The sequence below is a fragment of the Furipterus horrens genome, unplaced genomic scaffold, assembly GCF_987537825.1.
Source record: "Furipterus horrens unplaced genomic scaffold, mFurHor1.1.pri manual_scaffold_4, whole genome shotgun sequence".
Taxonomy (NCBI): Eukaryota; Metazoa; Chordata; class Mammalia; order Chiroptera; family Furipteridae; genus Furipterus; species Furipterus horrens.
The window spans coordinates 66,056,330-66,075,271 of record NW_028327174.1 but is presented as its reverse complement, the minus strand read 5'-3'; the positions used below and the strand labels follow the sequence as shown (position 1 = coordinate 66,075,271).

General features: G+C 38.3%; 1 protein-coding gene and 1 non-coding gene across 2 annotated transcripts in view; both read right to left on the bottom strand.

Moving 5' to 3' along the window:
- The window catches only part of RAP1B (RAP1B, member of RAS oncogene family), a 48,882-nt gene that overhangs the window by 18,672 nt on the left and 11,268 nt on the right, over positions 1–18,942 (bottom strand). The window lies entirely within an intron of this gene.
- LOC150012121 (U1 spliceosomal RNA) lies at positions 7,669–7,832 on the bottom strand. The gene has a single exon (XR_016510849.1). It is a non-coding gene; the product is annotated as a U1 spliceosomal RNA (small nuclear RNA).

Sequence of the window (18,942 nt, the reverse complement as noted above, 5' to 3'; positions counted from 1 at the left end):
AGGAGGGGGTGAAGTAACCATCTTTGAAGTATTCTTACACAATCTAAGCTCAGTGAGCATTCCATTTTCTGACAGGCTGCAAATACTTTAGGACTTGATTATATACTACCTAGTATTACTTTCTAAGAGATGACAAGCTGTAGAAAGCAACATTATCTTGGATCTATTTTGAAAGTTATATTATTTGAGATAAATCACTTTATTCTCAATTTCCAGATACCTTGTCTATAAAATGAGGGAATAAAGGGTGAGGGAAATATTAAAGAGAGAGCCTTGTATCACCCAGGTAGGCATGTAAATGTCTGAAGCAGCAAAGTGGTGCAGACTGTGGCCAAATAGTATGAATGCTTGTAAGTCATGCGATTCTAGAAATTTTGAATATTGTGAAAATCAAGAAAACCTATTTGAGGTATGGAGATTTGGACTCTGGGAAACCAGTTTTTTTTACTTCTGGACTAAATGTACCTCCTTTCAATTCTAAAGTGTCGTCGTCGTCGTCGGCAGCCGTCCGTCTCGAGAGATGATGGTGTAGCTTCTTAAGAGTCTATCTGCACCGCCGAGAATGGTTGTGCAGTCCGACTCGGGAGTGACACGGTATCTGTCTCCTCCCGTGTTGAATCGACATCTTGCGATGACGCTGGAGTGTCCTCTCCAGTGGAGCTGAAGCTACAGAGCCTGGGCAGGGTGATATGGAGGGTCTGCTGTTGCCCATGCAGCAGACCCCCCCTCTCTTCGCAGCTGAAGGGTCCAAGGGAAAGACGGAGTCAATACAGCTTGGCTTCAGGTGCGCCGCAGGAGTTGCCGGTATTGACTACAACGTCAAACCGCCTTAGGGACTCCGGCTCCGGATTTTCTGTCGGGGTTTACTCCCTTAGCCTTTCCCCTGAAGAGGTATGCCGCAAGGCAGCGGAGGTTTTTTGGAGTCAGAATTTTCCTTCTCTGATGTGCCCTGACTGGAAGATCGAACCAGCGACAATTAGCTCGCAGGCCGACGCTCAATCCACTGAGCCAAACCAGCCAGGGTTAATTCTAAAGTGTATTGTTACATATACAAGGTTTTTGAAGAATTACATATGGACAGAACTTTAAAAGTATCAAGTATTTTATATTTGCTCTTCTTAATTAACATACAAAAAGATAGAAAATTCTATGTTAATAAAATTTACTAATAATGTAAGTATTTCTCTCTTCCCCCAACTTCATAATGGTGGTTTGATATTACAGACATTTTAGAGTTACCTTTCAAATATAATACACATAAAATCAAAATAAAAGGGCTGAAAACAGTATAGGACAATTTCTTCATTCAAACGCTGATCAACAACTGGGAAAATCCATTAACACTACACTGGGCACTCAACCAAGGCAGGATGCAAAAGCCTTCAACATTTTCTTCTTCCTTCTGGCATGCTAGTCCAAGATCCAGTGTCTAGTTAAGGCCTTCTTTCAAACTCATTTTAGATTGGGGCAAGGGATGAGGTCCTTTCTCAGGAAATAGAATTCTCTTCCACCATCACCCCAAATGAAGAGATTGGTTTTAGAGTGGATTATACATATTGTTTATGGAGATTTAGATTAAAAAAGTAAAAGTGGCTGCAAGGAAAATATCTATATCAAATATACAAAAAATGTGGACTAGGGAACTAAATACTATCAGGCCGACCTCTAAAACATTAAAGTACATAACAGATTATCTTTAAAGATTGCTTTAAAGATTGCTTTAGTTCTACCGGGATAAAATATAACACACCGTCAACCAATGGAATTAAGAAAACTTAGTTTACATTGATCTAGTATAAAATTTGTATCCAAGTTGACCTTGGAAATGCCTGACACAAGATTATCTTAAAAAGTATGTAAATTGACTCATTTTTTGAAAAAATTGGAGGCATTTTTTTCCCTCTCAGTTTTATTTTTTATTAGTTTCAGGAGTACAGCTTAGTTGTTAGACAATCATGTGTTTTACATAGTATTTCCCTTGATAATATCTATGTTTAAATGACATAAAAGCAATCCTTTATTTTAAGATGAAGCCAAATAACCTAATGCCATCTTTAGAGACTTTTCTTAACCAAGTGCAGTCAGTCAATTCATTATCAATAAAGAAAGAAGCCATCTGTCTAAATTTGAGGACCAAACTTAGTTTTTCCTTATACACATAAAAGTAAATACTGTACCACCTCTGCAGTCCAGGGTGGTAAAATATATAATCAGGAAATAATAAGACCTAGAACTGGCTATTCATGCAAATTACCAAAGGGTTGTCACTTATTTCTAGAGTTGTGTCTTAATCTATAAAATGCGGATGAGAATACCAATTTCACAGATGGACAGATTAAATAAGAATGTACTGGGTTGGCAAAAAATTTCGTTTGCTTTTTTCCATATGATGGCTCTAGTAGCGTTTAGTTCTCTTTAACTTCATTTGAAACAATTTTGTTAGATTGTATTGTGACAGCTGACCTATCAGGGTACATAAAAAACAAATATCAAAATAAGTGATTTTTTGGTATAGACATTTTTATGGAAGAAAATAAGCTATATTTTTGGCATATTGTGCTTTATTATTTCAAGAAAGGTAAAAATGTAACTGAAACACAAAAAAAGATTTGTGCAGTGTATGGAGAAGGTGCTGTGACTGATTAAATTAGTCAAAAGTAGTTTTCACAGTTTCCTGCTGAAGATTTCTCACTGGGCCATGCTCCATGGTCGGGTAGACCAGCTGAAGATGATGGCGATCAAATAGAGACATTAAGAACAATGTTACATACCATGTGGAAGAGAGCCAAAATACTCAAAATATCCAAATCAATGAAGTCATTGGTGGAAATGAAAAATGTATCTTTTATTTTATGGAAACAACTAAACAGACTTTTTGGCCAACCTAACACATTGTCTGTAAAAGTCTAAGTGGTAGCCACTATCATCATCTACTATAGAGAGTGGCACGTATTTATTTTGGTGTCCCCTATTTGATCTAGAAACGTTCGCTGAATAAAAGAATGGTTAACTAAAGACTAATAATTCATTTCCAGCAAAGGAGACAACTTGGAAATGAGCTACACAAATCCTGGCATTAAAGAAAAGTTCTTATACTTGCCCTATTATCCCAGTAGAAAAGAAAATGCTCTACAGCAGAAATAGTGTTAAAACCAACAACTTTTGGGTTCCAGACACTTGCTCTCAACCTCATAATTTATCTTTAAATTAATCTCATTAATAAATGTAAAAAGTAGGTTATGACAAGAATCAAATCGTTGAAAGGTGGTAAGCGATATTTAGAAAGTACAGTTCCTTTCCACTGAGATACACTGTCAAAGGGTCTCCAAAGAGTTGGAAATCAAAACTTCCCTAAAACACTGATAACTCAAGCAATTCTCCTATTCAAGTTGTTTAAGAGCAACACTCCCCACCAACTGGTTAGAAATTCTTTGATCTTAAATTATAAATAAAGAGATAAGTAAAAACATTTTACTACTGGCTCCCAAAGTCAAGTGACATTACTTCTCCCACTAAACACTTTCTGGAAGAGCTGATACCTGATTTCTCCTTTCTGACTCCAACTCCCAAAGTAGTATTTTAGTAGCTAAAGAGAATTACTGTGTTCTCTTCTCACTCCCAAATAAAATGAACTAATTCAATGTCAGAAGAAACTGGCTAATCTGTTGGACACAATGATAGAATTCAAAACTTTTAAACAGATTTAAAAATTATTTTTGGAGGAAGAAATAAGAGGTCTACATACTATCTCTCATAGCCTCTTTTAAAAATAAAACTAACAAGGAACTATCAAAAACAAAAAGAAAGCTATTAAAATGAGTATTGCTTACCATATTTACTTTGAGTTATCTGTCTCTCTCATAATGAGGACAAATAGGAAATGTTTCCAATCTTATTGTCTTCTGAGAAGTCTTTTCTGTATACTAATTTCTAAATCTAGTCAATATAGAACCTATAATTATCAAACTGTTTATAGCATTTTTCTCTATTCTGATCATACTTAGAATATTTCATGTAGGAAAACATATTTCCTTTGGCTTTTCCATGGACTAACATTGTCACTAAATAAAGATTATTACAATTACACTCTGACATGCAATTGAAAGTCATGTTTTCCAGTTTTATCACCAGTTACAACTGTCATTACCTTTCAGTTCAGTACTTGATCACATCTCTGAGAGAATATATTAACTAGAATATAACAACTTATCAGCAATAAGACAAATGCAGAAGAAGCAAAAAGATGATTCCAACAATGTTTCAAAAGCAGGCAAATAAAAATAATGTGGTCTCAATATCACCTTATTAGTTCCTAGCAGATCCCTCCAAACAAGGCTGGATTTGGTTAGAACTCTGCCCTGCTCCCAAGACTTTTTTGGATATGACCTAAAAGTTAACCTATCAGTTTTTTCCTCATGTCAGATCTAGCCGCAAATTCTATAGGCACACATAGTAACTCAAGATCTGCTGCGTCTTCCAAACATAATTTAGGTAACCCGAGTATGGACATTAACTTTATTATTTGTCATCTTAGAATATCATACGTATGTGCATGTGTACCTTAGTTAACTAATTTTAAATAAAAATAAAAATAAAAAGTTACGAGCACAAGCTTTAGATCTGATTTCCCAGGTTAGAACACCAGTTCTAACACATACTATCTAAGTAACCATGGTCATGTTATTTAACTTCCCTGTGCCTCATTTCCTCAGCTGAAAATGGGACTATCAGTATCTACTGCTTAAAGTTTTTAAGATTCAAATGAAATAACTTATGCTACATTAAATGTTTGACACCAGTCAGTAACATATAAGCAGTCAATTTTTAAAATAAATTTGGATTTTTAAAAGACCACTAACAAGGTAAATGATGGACAACTTGTCATTTTAGTTCATACCGATTACTGACAGATGCCATAATTCCCAACTGAAAACAATTACGTAAAAGTTCTTATACTAGCCCTGTAGATTGTAATTCCAGCAAAATTATAATTAGTATTTGAAAAAATCTTATCTACCTAGTTATTTACCATGCTTAAAGTCTGAAGCACCCAAAGGACTTCAAAAGCATACACTTGAACTATATACCTGGGGGAGTTGTCATTGATTTGTCTCTCTTCTTCACTCCATTACGAAATCTAATTCATTCTACCTCGGTGTCTCTGGAATCAATTTCATTCTCTCCACTCCATTACCTTGTAAAAGCCCTCATTATTTCTCACACAGGAAAACGGGGAAAAGGGGGCAAGTATGAAGAGAAAACATTAAATGTTTAGTGTTTGCATTACGTTAGCTCACAATCAAGCAGGGTCTACAGGGAAAAGTGCTATGGGTGCACTGAAAAGTCCTCTGTCTGTAAGGATATGCAAGACATGGCTTCTTAAGTCAATATTTAAACCAGACCAGTGGATATTTTAAAGGAAAAGGGACGTTCAAAAGATGATTTTCTGGACGAAAGCATTAGCATGAAGAGTATTCATCACATCATGAATGCATAGGGGCAGGGATAGGTGGAAGAGTAAGGGGTGCCCTCTTTTGCTTCAGAGTTTGACATGGCTGGGGACGGTGTGGCTTAGTTGGTTAAAGCACCATCCTGTAACCAAAAGACTGCAAACTCAATCCCCAGTATGGGAATGGGCATAGGCAACCCCCAGTACTAATGAACACGATTCTGGGTGCCGGAGCAGACCCTGGTCTGGGTGCATACAGAGGCAACCAATTGATGTTTCTCTCTCTCCCCTTTCCTGTCTTTCTAAAAATAATGGGGGAAAAAATGTCCTCAGGTGAGGATAAAAAAATAAAATAAAAAAAGAAAAAGAAAACGAGGGCTTCCAGTCAAGATGGCAGTGTAGGTAGGCATGACTTGCCTCTTTGTACAACTACATCAAAATTACAACTAAAATATACAACCACTACCACTCAGAAATGGCAGAAATTGAGTTGGATGGAAGTCTGACAACTACGGAATTAAAGAAACCAGATCCATCCAGATTGGTAGGAGAGGCGGAGACACGGAACAGGTTGGTTCCACACCCGTGTGTAGTAGATAAAAATTCAGGAGGAATATCTCAGGAGGAAGGAGTCCCAGCCCCTCACCAGGCCTCCGAGCCCAGGTTTCCAGTGCCAGGAACATAAGTCCCTATAAATTCTGGCTGCAAAACCAGCGGGGATTGAGTCTGTTGAAGAAACTGCTGGAGTCCCAGAAGTTCCCCTTAATGAGCCCCTACACAGATTTACTCACTCCCTCTGAGCTCTAGTGCTGCGGTAAGCAGCTTTAAAGGCACTAGCAGCATATGGGGAGGAATTGAAGTGTCTCGCATCAAGGTGGAAGGTGGGGAGACAGCTTTCTCCCAGACAGAAAAGCAGGCAGAGGCCACTGTCCCCTTCCTGAGCCCTACCACACAAAGCCACAGAGCTGGCAGGTGGGTGCCATATCTGAGACTCCATCAACCTGGCTAACACTGTTTGCCTCACCCTGGAGATCTCCTGAGACTCTGTCCCACCCAACTTATGGGACCACCCAAACTGTTAACCATGACTTTTCCATATGAATGGTTAGTCTTGGCTCATGCTCCACAACTTCCTAAATTCTAACAGCCAGCCTCAGTCAGCCCCCAGCCTCCATACCTCTTGTTAAGTGACCCCAGGCCTGACACTAACAGCAGACAACCTAGATTCACAGTTTGACTTCACCTGGGAATCTCCAAGCCCAGCACAACTAGCAGCCATCTCAGACTGCTTTACGTCATATAGCATATACAGGATGGCTCCAGGCAGATCACAGGTAGAGGCCTACCTTGGCCTGTACCACTCCAGGGCCTGTGCATCCAGTGGACAGCTACAGACCATGTCGGAGCAATACCACCCTCCCCCTGCACAGCTGATCCTCCATGGAGGGCAGAGGTTGGTGCTCAGTGGTTATAGTCAGTCCTTGTGGCTGACTGGCCTGAGTAAACCCCTCCCATTGACCTGCCAACAGCAACCAAGATTCAACTACAAGAGAAAGGTGTACTCAGCCCACATGAAGGGCATACCTCAAGCACCCAGCTTGGGATACATACTACATTAGGTCACACTACCAAAACAGGGAGTAAAAGCAGCTCTACCTAATACATAGAAACAAACACAGGGAGACTGCCAAAAAGAGGAGAAAAAAGTAACATGGCCAAATGAAAAAAGAAAAACAAAAACAAAAACAGATTAAAACTCCAGAAAAAGAACTAAACGGAATGGAGATAAGCAAGCTATCAGATCGGAGTTCAAAACACTGGTTATAAGGATGCTCAAAGAACTTAGTGAGGACCTCAACAGCATAAAAAAGATCCAGTCAGAAACAAGGAAGCAAAAATCAACCAATAAGAACAAAAAAAAAAAAAATCCAAAAAACCAAGAATAATGTAAGTAACCTCTGGGACAACTTCAAGCATTCCAACATTCACATCACTGGGGTGCCAGAAGGAAAAGAGAAAGAACAAGAAATTGGAAATCTATTTGAAAATATAATGAAAGAAAACTTCCCTAATTTGGTGAAGGAAATAGAAATGCAAGTCCAGGAAGCACAGAGAGTTCCAAACAAGATGGACACAAAGAGTACCTTACCAAGGCACATCATAATTAAGATGCCAAAGGTTAAAGATAAAGAGAGAATCTTTTTTTTTTTTTTTTCTCTCAGGGGAGAGCGCGAACGCAGTCCCCCACTACCACAAATTATGCAGTCGAGTTTCCCACATTTGGGGAAATCGCAGGGGTCAGCACATCCGGAGTGCAATGGATAAGCCTCGCCCTGGGAAAACCACCTTCGTGATCATGGTATCTCCCCTGCCAGGTAAGTAAGAGAGAATCTTAAAAGCAGCAAGAGAAAAGCAGTAGATGCCTACAAAGAAGTTCCCTTAAGGCTGTCAGCTGGTTTCTCAAAAGAAACTTTGCAGGCTAGGAGGAATTGGCAAGAAATATTCAAAGTCATGGAAAGCAGGGACCTACAGTACAGCCAAGATTGCTCTACCCAGCAAATATATCATTTAGAATTGAAGGGCAGATAAAGAGCTTCCCTACAAGAAAACACTAGGGGAGTTCATCATCACCAAACAATTATACGAAATTTTAATGGGACTTATTTAAGAAAAAGAAGATCAAAACTATGAACAATAAAATGGCGATAAATACATATCTATCAACAATTGAATCTAAAAAAACAAACTAAGCAAACAAAAACAGACACAGAATCATGGATACAGAGAGCATTTTGATGGATGTCAAATGGGAAGGGGTGTGGGGGAATGGATGAAGAGGTGAGGGCATTAATAAGTACAAATCAATAGTTACAGAGTAGCCATGAGGATGTCAAGTACAGTGTAGGAAATGGAGTAGCCAAAGAACTTATACACATGATCCACGGACATCAACAACGGTGTGGGGACTGCCTGAGGGAGTGGGTGGTGCTGGGTAGAGGGGGAAGCGGAAAATTTGGGACAAATGGAAGAGCATAATCAATAAAATATAAAAAAAGAAAAAGAAAAAATAGGAGTTTGACCTATATTCTAAGAAACTGAGACAGAGTTTTCAAGTTGGGAAATAATATATACATATCTGTTTTAGTAAGATCACAGAAACTAAATATTAGTTTTCTGAATTTTAGAAATTCAGTAAAAGTTTACCACGGGTGAGAGATGATGACCTCTGGGCAGTGACAGAAGAAATAACCAGAAGGTATATTTGAGAAACAGGTAAGTCATAATCAAGAGAACATGGTAACTGACTAGATGGGTGTGAGAACAGTAAGATGCACCATGATCAAACAGGTGGATAGTGAGACTATTACACCAGAAAAGTTGCCTAAGAGGAATAGACTAGGTTTAGCATGGTCTTTTATCTTTTGGATAAATGAAATGGACATGGCAGTGGCATCTTTTATTCCTAAAGAGATTAGAAGGATGATCTTCACTGCTGTGTCAAAAGGCTTCAGGCATAGAAATAACATTGATTTGTTAAGTGAGATTATAAACATACTATGTGTAGTTTGTTTCACTCAGTATTTCTGGCTTATTAATTTGAAATATAAAATTTATTTAATGATTACAAATCTCAATTCTAAGGTTTTATTGTTTTAGTTGTAAGGCTTCATCAAATGAACATGATGAACTCTTGCCAGTTTATGAGAAATAAAAACATCAACAGAAATAATTAATATTGTGCAAAACCAAAACCTTTCTAGGCTTAATGAGTTTCTCCCTGTAAAACTCTCAGTGACTAGCTTGTGTTGTACAATAAACCGTAACATAAAAAATCATTTGCCCACAGTTGCTTTGGACTTGCTCCTTTTCCTCTTTATCTGAAGCCCTTTGTAAACAGGGGAGTGGCATCTTATATACTATTTTTTATTCCTCTAGGAATAAACAGATACTACTGGTATGGTGACACCACTGCCAGTGTTTACTTCACATTCTTCTAAGGTCAGGTCTTAAAAAAATCAACCCAAACTATTATAAGCAAAGAAGTATATTTTCTCCTCCTCTTATGAAAAGGACACCATTCTTTTTCAACTTTAAATTTTCCACTTTGCCTTTTCAAGCCTTTTCATCACCCAAATCTTACCTTTACATTTCCACACAGGAATATAATGTTGGATATATTTGCTTTAAAGGCACAAGTAATTTTTCCTACAATGTGGTCCAGGGTATAAGGTATCAAGCCTCACGAGATGGCAAAAAGAAACATAAAAAGTTAAAATAGCCCTGGCTGGTGTGGCTCAATGGATTAAGAGAAATGAAAGGTTGCTGGTTTGATTCTTAGTCAGGGCCCGTGCCTGGGTTGTGGGCCAGGTCCCCAGCTGGGGGTGTGAGAGACAACAAATCAATGTGAGAGAGGCAACCAATGTTTCTCTCCCTTTCCATCTCTCTAAAAATATATAAAAATAAAATCTTCTTTAAAAAGTCTTAAAAAAATAGGAAAAGCTACACTACCATCAAAAGTCTACTTACATTCCTAAGACAAGACAAATAACAAAAGAAAACCAACCAAACAAACCACCCCAAAAGAGCCTATTTTATCCAACAGATTAATCAAATTAAGGACACCATTATTACTCCACATAGCTCCATGAGGCAAATGGGAGAAACTATAAAAAGGGGGTGAGAGAGAGAAGGAACCAGATCTTTATCGTCCTTTTTGGTATAAAGTATCAATATTTTTAATGGCTCTTTTCCAACAATACTATCAGGCACAGTGCATGTCCCAGAATAGTTTATGTCCCATTTTGGCTTAACTGCTGATAAAATTTGCAAGGATTTTGTTGTCGTTGTTATCTTTTCATTTTCTTCTATTTTTATTTTTTGTTTTTCTAGTACAGTTGTTCCATTTTTTTACCCTTTGCTCTCCCCTGGTCAGCCCACCTTCCTGCAAGGATTTTTAGTAGCCACTTTAAAGTTATATGAGGTCTGTCTAGAAAGTCACCAGCCATGTAACAGGAAAAACAGACATTTATCGAAGAAAACATAAGAAACAAGGAACATTGTGCATAGGACAATGACACCTCAGTTCCATTCAAAGTAGGCACCTTGGACTTCACAGTTCTCCCAACATCTCCTCTACTGTTTAAAACACTGCAAAATCCTTTGTTGGAATAACCATCAGCTGCCCCGTTGTATTTTCCTGAATCTCATCGACAGTTTGAAATCCCTTCCCTTTCAAAGGTGATATTATGGTAGTTTTGGGAAAAGCCAGAAGTTGCAGGGTTCCAAATCTGGGCTGGAGAGGCTCAACATTCTCAGGTGTTCTGCTTGTTGCAGGCCTTGCAGAACATGGATCACTTTCAACAGATTCTTGACCATCTTTGAAGTATTTGTGCATTTTTATTTGCGCTGCACGCATTGCATCATCCCCGAAAGCCTTCTGAATCATCCAAATAGTTTCCACAGAGGAATGTTCATGCCTAACACAAAATGTGATATGGATTTGTTGCTCTACTTGCTCAGTCATTTTGAATGAGATGGCCACACAGTACACATACTCCTTAATGGCATCTACAGCTCCCACTGACTAGTACAGTAAAATCACCATTGTTCACACATGCACATTCCAGTCCACTTGGCTTCCAGATTACATAAATGTTGCGCAAACTGTTCTCATTATATTAACACGGTTGGACTCTTTCTGGACAGACCTCGTATACCTCCTATTAAAGAGATCTTAGCCATGGTGCTCACTGATTTATGTAACATTAACATGTACAAATGCTAATTCCAGCAAAGGAATGACAAGATAATAGATTATCCTAGATATTTCTTGACCAAAGCTTAAACCAATTTCAAGGAAACTAAGGGAAATTTCAGGCCAATAGCTAATAAAGTACATTTTGCTATAGCTAATAAAGTACATTTAAATAAAGTATTAATCACCTGACAGATTACGAAATTCTTATAAATTTGAGTAGCACCACCTTCTGATAAGACCACTATGCTATGTCATACAAATACACCTGTAAATAGATGAATTAATCAAATATTTTTGTACAAATACATTTGAGTATTAAAGAATATGTATCTAAAATAATATTCAGAAACTTAGTAAAAGCCCAAGTGCCCTCAATAATCCTCCCATACCAAATCAATCACCTAGTTACTAGGTTTTTATCACACCTCCTTGAAACTGTGCTAGCACAGTGACATGCAAAGGAAATGGCTACTTTTTTAAGTGGAATCAGGCTAACAGTCCTGGTTTCAATGTAGAAAAGTCTTGTGTCCCAGGAAATCCTCTATCCTGAGGGAACCAAAATGGTTTGTGATCTTGGGTTGGATGCACCTTGATAGAAATTTGCTTCCTCTCGTGTTTCATAATCTTAAAGATGTGGAACTGTGAAAGTGTAAAAAACATCTTGCAATCATTTTGGGTACCACATAGGTTTTCTTTTTTTTTTTACAACAGAATCATTCGTTTCTGAAATAAAACATGGAAATTAAAAACCAAATTGGTTGTAGCACTTAGCATTGTAAAACAAGTTTGAGTGTTTATGGACACAGAACTCTTTGTATTGCCTTTACAATATATGACATATACTGACATGTATTTTCTCATTTGGATAAAAGTCCAAGGATGTTTATCAAGGAACACTTGCTTAATTACAAATGTGTACTTTAGACTTTCAGTCAAGATGGAGGCCTAGAGAGACACACTGCGTCTCACTACTAAACAAATAAGAAAGAACACTACTACATCAAAACTAGAGATAATTGGAAGTTCCAGGAAATCGAGCTGCATGGAAGTCCAACAAACAAAAGATATAAAGAAGAAACACTCATTCAGACAGGTAGGAGGGTCGGAGAGGACATGGTGTGGTGATGGCAGCAGCAGCGGCAGGCCAGTGGAAAGCACAGTCACATGTTTTAAAAAGTAGAGCGGGACACCTAGGGAGCACTCCCAGCACCAGAACAGACCACACAGCTCATGGTTCCTGTGTCGGAGAAAATAAAGCTCCATTGCATCTGACTGTGCAAAGCAGTGGGAGTTGGGGTGGAGGCAGAAACCGCCAGTCTCTCAGCAGAGTTCGCTTGTTTAAAGGGCCCTCACGATCCTAGAACATCTGCAGACCCACCCACTCTGGTATCTACGGCCAGGGCAACAGCTAGAGAGGCACCAGTCTCATATGGAAGTGGGAGAAGTGTCTGGAAAAGGGGCGAGTCCTGAGCAAGCAGCATTGTTCCCTCTCAGACCCCTCCCCCCCACAGCACCACAATGTGATGAAATGGGTCACCCTGTACTGACAAGTCCCTAAGGCTCCGCCCCTTACAATGTAACAGGAGCAACAGCTCTACCTAAGACACAGAAGCAAACACACACAGGAACCTGGCAAGATAAGGAGTCAGAGAAATATGGCCTGAAAGAGGGAATGGATCAAGGTTCCAGTGGGAGAACTACGTGACGAGGAGATAGCCAACCTAACAGACAGAGTTCAAAACACTGGTGATAAAAATCCTCAGAAACGTAACAAATATGCTTAAGTATGGCAGACGCATATGGGAAGAAGTGAAGGCTATGCTAAATGAAACAAAGAAAAATCCACACAAAACCAATGATGAAAGGAAGGACACCGGGGTTGAAATCAATGATTTGGAATATAAGGAAGGAAAAAAGTCAACCAGTACAGAATAAGGAAACAAGAATTGAAAAAAATGAGGAGAGGCTTAGGAACCTCTGGGACTTTAACTGTGTCAACATCCGAATCATGGCGGTGCCAGAAGGAGAAGAGGAAGAGAAAGAAATCAAAAGCTTATGTGAAAAAATAACAAAAAAAAAAAAAAAAAGCTTCCCAAATTCGGAGAAGGAAATAGACATAAAAGTCCAGGAAGCACAGAGTCCCAAACAAGGTAGACCCAAAGAGGACCACACCAAGACACATCATAATTAAATGCCAAAGGATAAAGATAAAGAAAGAATCTTAAAAGCAGCAAAAGAAAAGCAGAGAGTTACCTACAAAGGGTTGCCTATAAAACTATCAGCTGATTTCTCAAAAGAAAGTCTGCAGGCAAGGGACTGGCAAGAAGTATTCAATGTGATGAAAAGCAAGGACCTACAACCAAGATTACTCTATCCAGCAAAGCTATCATTCAGAATGGAAAGGCAGATAAAGTGCTTCCCAGACAAGGTAAAGCTAAAGGAGTTCATCATCACCAAGCCCTTATTATATACAATGTTAAAGGGACTTATTTCAGAAAAAGAAGATCAACACTATGAACATTAAAGTGACAACAAACTCACAACTATCAACAACTGAATATAAAAAATAAAAACAAAAACAAACTAAGCTAACAACCAAAACAGAAACATAAGTATGAGGATCATTTGGAGGGTTATCAATTGGGAGGGGGAAGGGGGAGAAATAGGGAAATGGTGCAGGGACTAAGAAGCATAATTGGTTGGTACAAAATAGACAGGGGGAAGTTAATAATATAGGAAAGGGTGAAGCTGAAGAACTTACATGCACAACCCATGGACATGAACTAATGGGGGGTGGGATTGCTGGAAGGAAGGGGCCTACTGGAAAGAGGGGAGCAAAGGGTAAAAACAAATTGTGACTACTGTAACAATATAATCAAAATATACTTTTAAAAAATGTGTACCTTAAAAAAAAAAAAAAAAAAAAGCAAGTCCTGGCTGGCGTGGCTCAGTGGATTGAGCACTGGCCTGTGAACCAAAAGGTTGCAGGGTCGAGTCCCAGTAAGGGCACATGCCTGGGTTGCAGGCCACGTTCCCAGTTGGGGGTATGTGAGAGGCAACCAACCAATGTTTCACACACTGATGTTTCCCTCCCTGTCTCCCTCTCTTCTGCTTGCTCTAAAAAAGGAAGGGAGGAAGGAAGGAAAGAGAGAGAGAGAGAGAGAGAGAGAGAGACAGAGAGAGAGAGAGAGACAGATGTGTACCTTTCAACTACTTAGTATCTGAATACGCATTAAGTGAAGTCACCAGAAGGTTAAAAAATGAACAATTATACTTGCTTCCAAGAAGCTTGGAGTTTTGTAAAAAAGACGAGACATAAAAATATGGAAAATATCATGAGAAACAAAAATACAATGGAAATTCAGAAGAAAGATCAGAAACAGATTTATGAAGAATGGGGCAAATGAGTTAAGTTATAGTATCTGAATAGGAAAGAAATAACTGAGAAAAGAGACATGACAGCAAAGGCACAGAACGCAGCAAAATGTAGAAATAAGATTAGACTACAACAGAAAGCAAGGTCTGACTGCATCTCAGCGTACAAAGGAACAGGAAAATAAAAACAGCAAGTGTCTGAAGTTAACAGAGTCTCTGAGTATGGGTCAAGAGACTTGACTCATTTTGTAAGTAACAGTACTGGATATTTTGAAGAAAAACATACCAATATTGAGAAAACTAAAGGTACTTTTAAAAATGAATCTTAGGTTCCCTATTTTTCACAACAGGATGTTAACTAATACCACAGCATCTGGTATCTAAAGCATACTGAGATTGCTTTTAGTTAATACCACACTATGTACTACAGAACATGGCTGTTAGGATATTTGCCTAAAATCTCACAAATGAGGCAGATGTACAGCCATATTTTTCCTCAGTCTCCTTTGTATCTATCTGCCATGTGCAAAACAAACAAACAAACAAAAAAACTCAGTTAAGGCTCAAATACCTTAAGGCCAGAGGTCTACGCATATAGTTGCTCCATAACCAACACTTAACACTGTGCCTGGAATACAAAAGGCAATTGTTTGTTGAATGAACCAAAACCAGTTTCTTGCCCTAGGGCAGGGGTTGGCAAACTCCAGCCCTCAGGCCAAATTCATCTGCTGCCTATATTTTTGTAAATAAAGTTTTGTTGAAACACAGCCATTAACTGCATATTGTCCATAGTTACTCATTATATTGGGTTGGTCAAAAAGTTAGTTTTTTTTTCCTGTAAGCTGTTTCTAGTAGTGCTTAGTTGTCTTTAACTTCATTTGAGACAATTTTGTTAAGACTTTATTGTGACAGGCATGCCAAAAAAAAAAAAAAATTGGTGAATTTTTGTGTAGCCATTTTAATACTGAAAATGGAAGAAAATACACATTTTCAGCATATTATGCTTTATTATTTCAAGAAAGGTAAAAATGCAACTAAAATTCAAGAAAAGATTTGTGCAGTGTATGCAGAAGGTGCTGTGACTGACTGAATGTGTCAAAAGTGATTTGCAAAGTTTCATGATGGATATTTCTCACTGGATGATGCTCCAGTTGGGTAGACCAGTTGAAGTTGATGGGGATCAACTCGAGACATTAAGAAAGAATCAATGTTTTACCACATGGGAGATAGCTGACATAAAATATCCAAATTAATAAAGTTATTGGTGAAAATGAAAAATGTATCTTTTATTTTACAGAAAAAAACATACTTTTTGGCCAACCAGACATAATGGCAGAATTGAGCCCTGCTGGTGGTGTTGGTTGGATGTCGTCCTGCAAAGAAAACAAGGTTGCTGGTTCAATTTCTGGTCAGGGCACATGTCTAGGTTGCAGTTTGGTCCCTGGTCGGGGCATGTATGAGAGGCAACCTATTCATGTTTCTCTTCCCTTCTCCCTCCTTTCCCCCTCTCTATAAAAATAAAAATAAAATCCTTAAATAGCAGTTTAGTGGTTGTGACAGAGAGGCCCACAAAGCCTAAAATATTTATTGTCTCACCCTTTACTGGAAGAGTTTGCTGATACCTGTCCTGCTCTATAGGCTAGAGCCCAGAAGAGATAAGGAGAGATCTTGTCCATTAATTCACTGGTGACAAATGGGTTTTAGCTCAAACACAAACTCAGAATATTAAGTTACCTAGACTACAGAGTTAAGAACAATTCTGAGACCAACTCTGAACTCAAAGGGAAAGAATACAGTTCTCAATTATCAATGTCTACTGTGGTCTGCGGAAGGAGAAGCAGGGTTGTAACTCTTGAGGGTAAGCTCCCAACATATGAATATTCAAAAATTCCATCAAGACTTACAGATAAAATGGACAAGAAAGGTATCTTGGGTAGAGTATGTTTTTGTATAGGAAACTAAATCTGCCCACTTTATTACATAAGTAGTTAATATAATAAGCAGTCTAACATTAAAGCATTCATACCATTGGGGCCCTGCAGTTTCCCTTCAGACTATTTGTTTGCCAGACCTATGTCAAGTACTTGCAACCCCAGCTGCGAGGGAGACAGAGAGAAATAGTACCTAATATTTTCATTTTCATAAAGCAAGATTATCCACCAAGACTCATTTAAGTCTGTGTCTTCTCAGACACTGAGTCTCTACAGATAAATGTGAACACTATGTAATGAGACATTTTTAGCCAGATGTACGCTTCCGGTAGATGTAGTCTGGCCCATATGGGTCACACCCTGGCACGACAGGAAGGAACTATGCATGAGGTACTGAAGAAGTGGCAAAACAAAGTCACTGCCAGGAATGGTGGCAGGGAATGTCTCAAGATCAGATCAAATTTAAATCTGAAGACCCAGAAGCCTAGTTAAATGATGAGAGAACAGTGGTCTTTTGTAACATCTGTCATTACAGTGACCGGGGGTGGGGGTTGTGGGGGTGGTGGTAGATAAGTTTTAAAAAGCATTTCTGGAGACTGATAACACCTTCCCTCCCCCTAAAGACCCTAAGACCTACATCTCTAGCAAAAAAAAGGTCAGTTTCCACCAGAGACCACTGTATTGTCTCCAAATTATGTGTCCTTAAATTTATTAAGAAAAGGATGGTCTCCATTCAAGTCTCCAGATTCTCCACTAATTTAAATAACCTGATCTTTAAGTGTTTTACGTGTTAGTTTCCATAATCACAGAAGGGCAAAAAAAAAAGAAAAAAAAGAAAAGAGATCCCATCACTCCATGACCATTATTGCGGGTAAGAAAACAAAATATTTTTCTACATTTCTGCTGAAGCCACATTTTTTCCAAGTCTCCTGAATTTATGATTTTAGAATTTAACACTAACACCAAATGTGCTCAATAATGTTTGCTGAAAAGGTAGCAGAATAAGAAAACTACATCAAGGCCCTGGCTGCTGTGGCTCAGTGGATTGAGCGTCGGCCTGCAAGTTAAGTGTTGCTGGTTCGATTCCCAGCCAGGGCACATGACTAGGTTGCACGTCAGGTCCCCAGTTGGGGGGCGCAAGTGAGAGGCAACCACACAGTGATGTTTCTCTCCCTCTCTCCTTTCCCCTCTCTCTAAAAATAAATAAACAAATAAATTATTAAAAAAACAAAAAAGATAACTACATCAACCACAGAGATATCCCTATATTAGTTAGGGGAAATATGTTTTCCTGTATTTCAAATAGATATATATGAAACTTAACTATAGTTTATGAGCTGTTGGGACAAAAGTATAAAAAATCAAGAGGCGAAGCACTTTAGTTCTAACAAGTTAATTGGAATTCAAGCTAAGGGTAAGGATTCCAGAACAAACCACGCCAGTTTTCATGAATGAAAGAACACCAGAAATACAGTAGTCCCTCTCTATATTGCGGTTCACTTACCGCGGCCTCACTGTATCACAGGATTTTAAAAAATATTTAGTTATTTATTGAGGATTTTTCGCTATATTGCAGGATTTTTGCGGTACTGTATACGTATGCTGTTAAAAGTATGTAGATTTAAGAGCGTAGAATATGTTTAAGAACATAAGTAGTGTTTATAAAAGTGTGGAAAAGGTTAATAAGGGAGTGGGAAAGGTTAATAAGGGGCTGGGAATGGTTTATAAGTCTGTGGGGAGGGTTTATAAAGCCTTAAAATATATATAAATACTGAAATAAATGTAAGGTTCCTACTTCGTTGATTTTCACCTATCGGGGTGGGGGTGGTGTGTGTGTGTGTGTGTGTGTGTGTGTCCCCGTGTTCTAGAACGTAATACCGCAATAAGTGAAGGAATACTATATTTCTTTTACTATAAATTCTCAGATTTTACAATGCATCTCTCTCCACAAGGATGGGAGAACATTTTTTAAAACATACAGTCTGTTGCAACAGAAGGCTGAATTCAGAAATAAATGGAATTAGTGTCTTCCATGAGAGAAGAAACAGATGACTACAAAAAAATATTTTATTTCATTATACTGTTAACCTAACCAGGATTAAATGACAAAGCTTTAACATGACTGCCTCCAAATGCATTCGAAACCATAATAAAAATGCCATGGTTTTAGATTGTGGGTTCATCATTTGCATGATTACATTACATTCTAAATAAAATTTCAAGACCATTAAATTCCTAATGGAAAATCCCCTAGTAAATCTGCTAAAAGTTGAGGAGAAAAATTAACCAAATAACAAGACAGTGGAAGCCCAGGTACTTACATAATTTTCTCGAATAATTTTAATATCTCAATTTAGGCAGCAGTTTATGCTAGCTGCTTAATGCCCATACTGGCTTACGCAGCTAATTGTTTTATGAAGTTGTTTTAA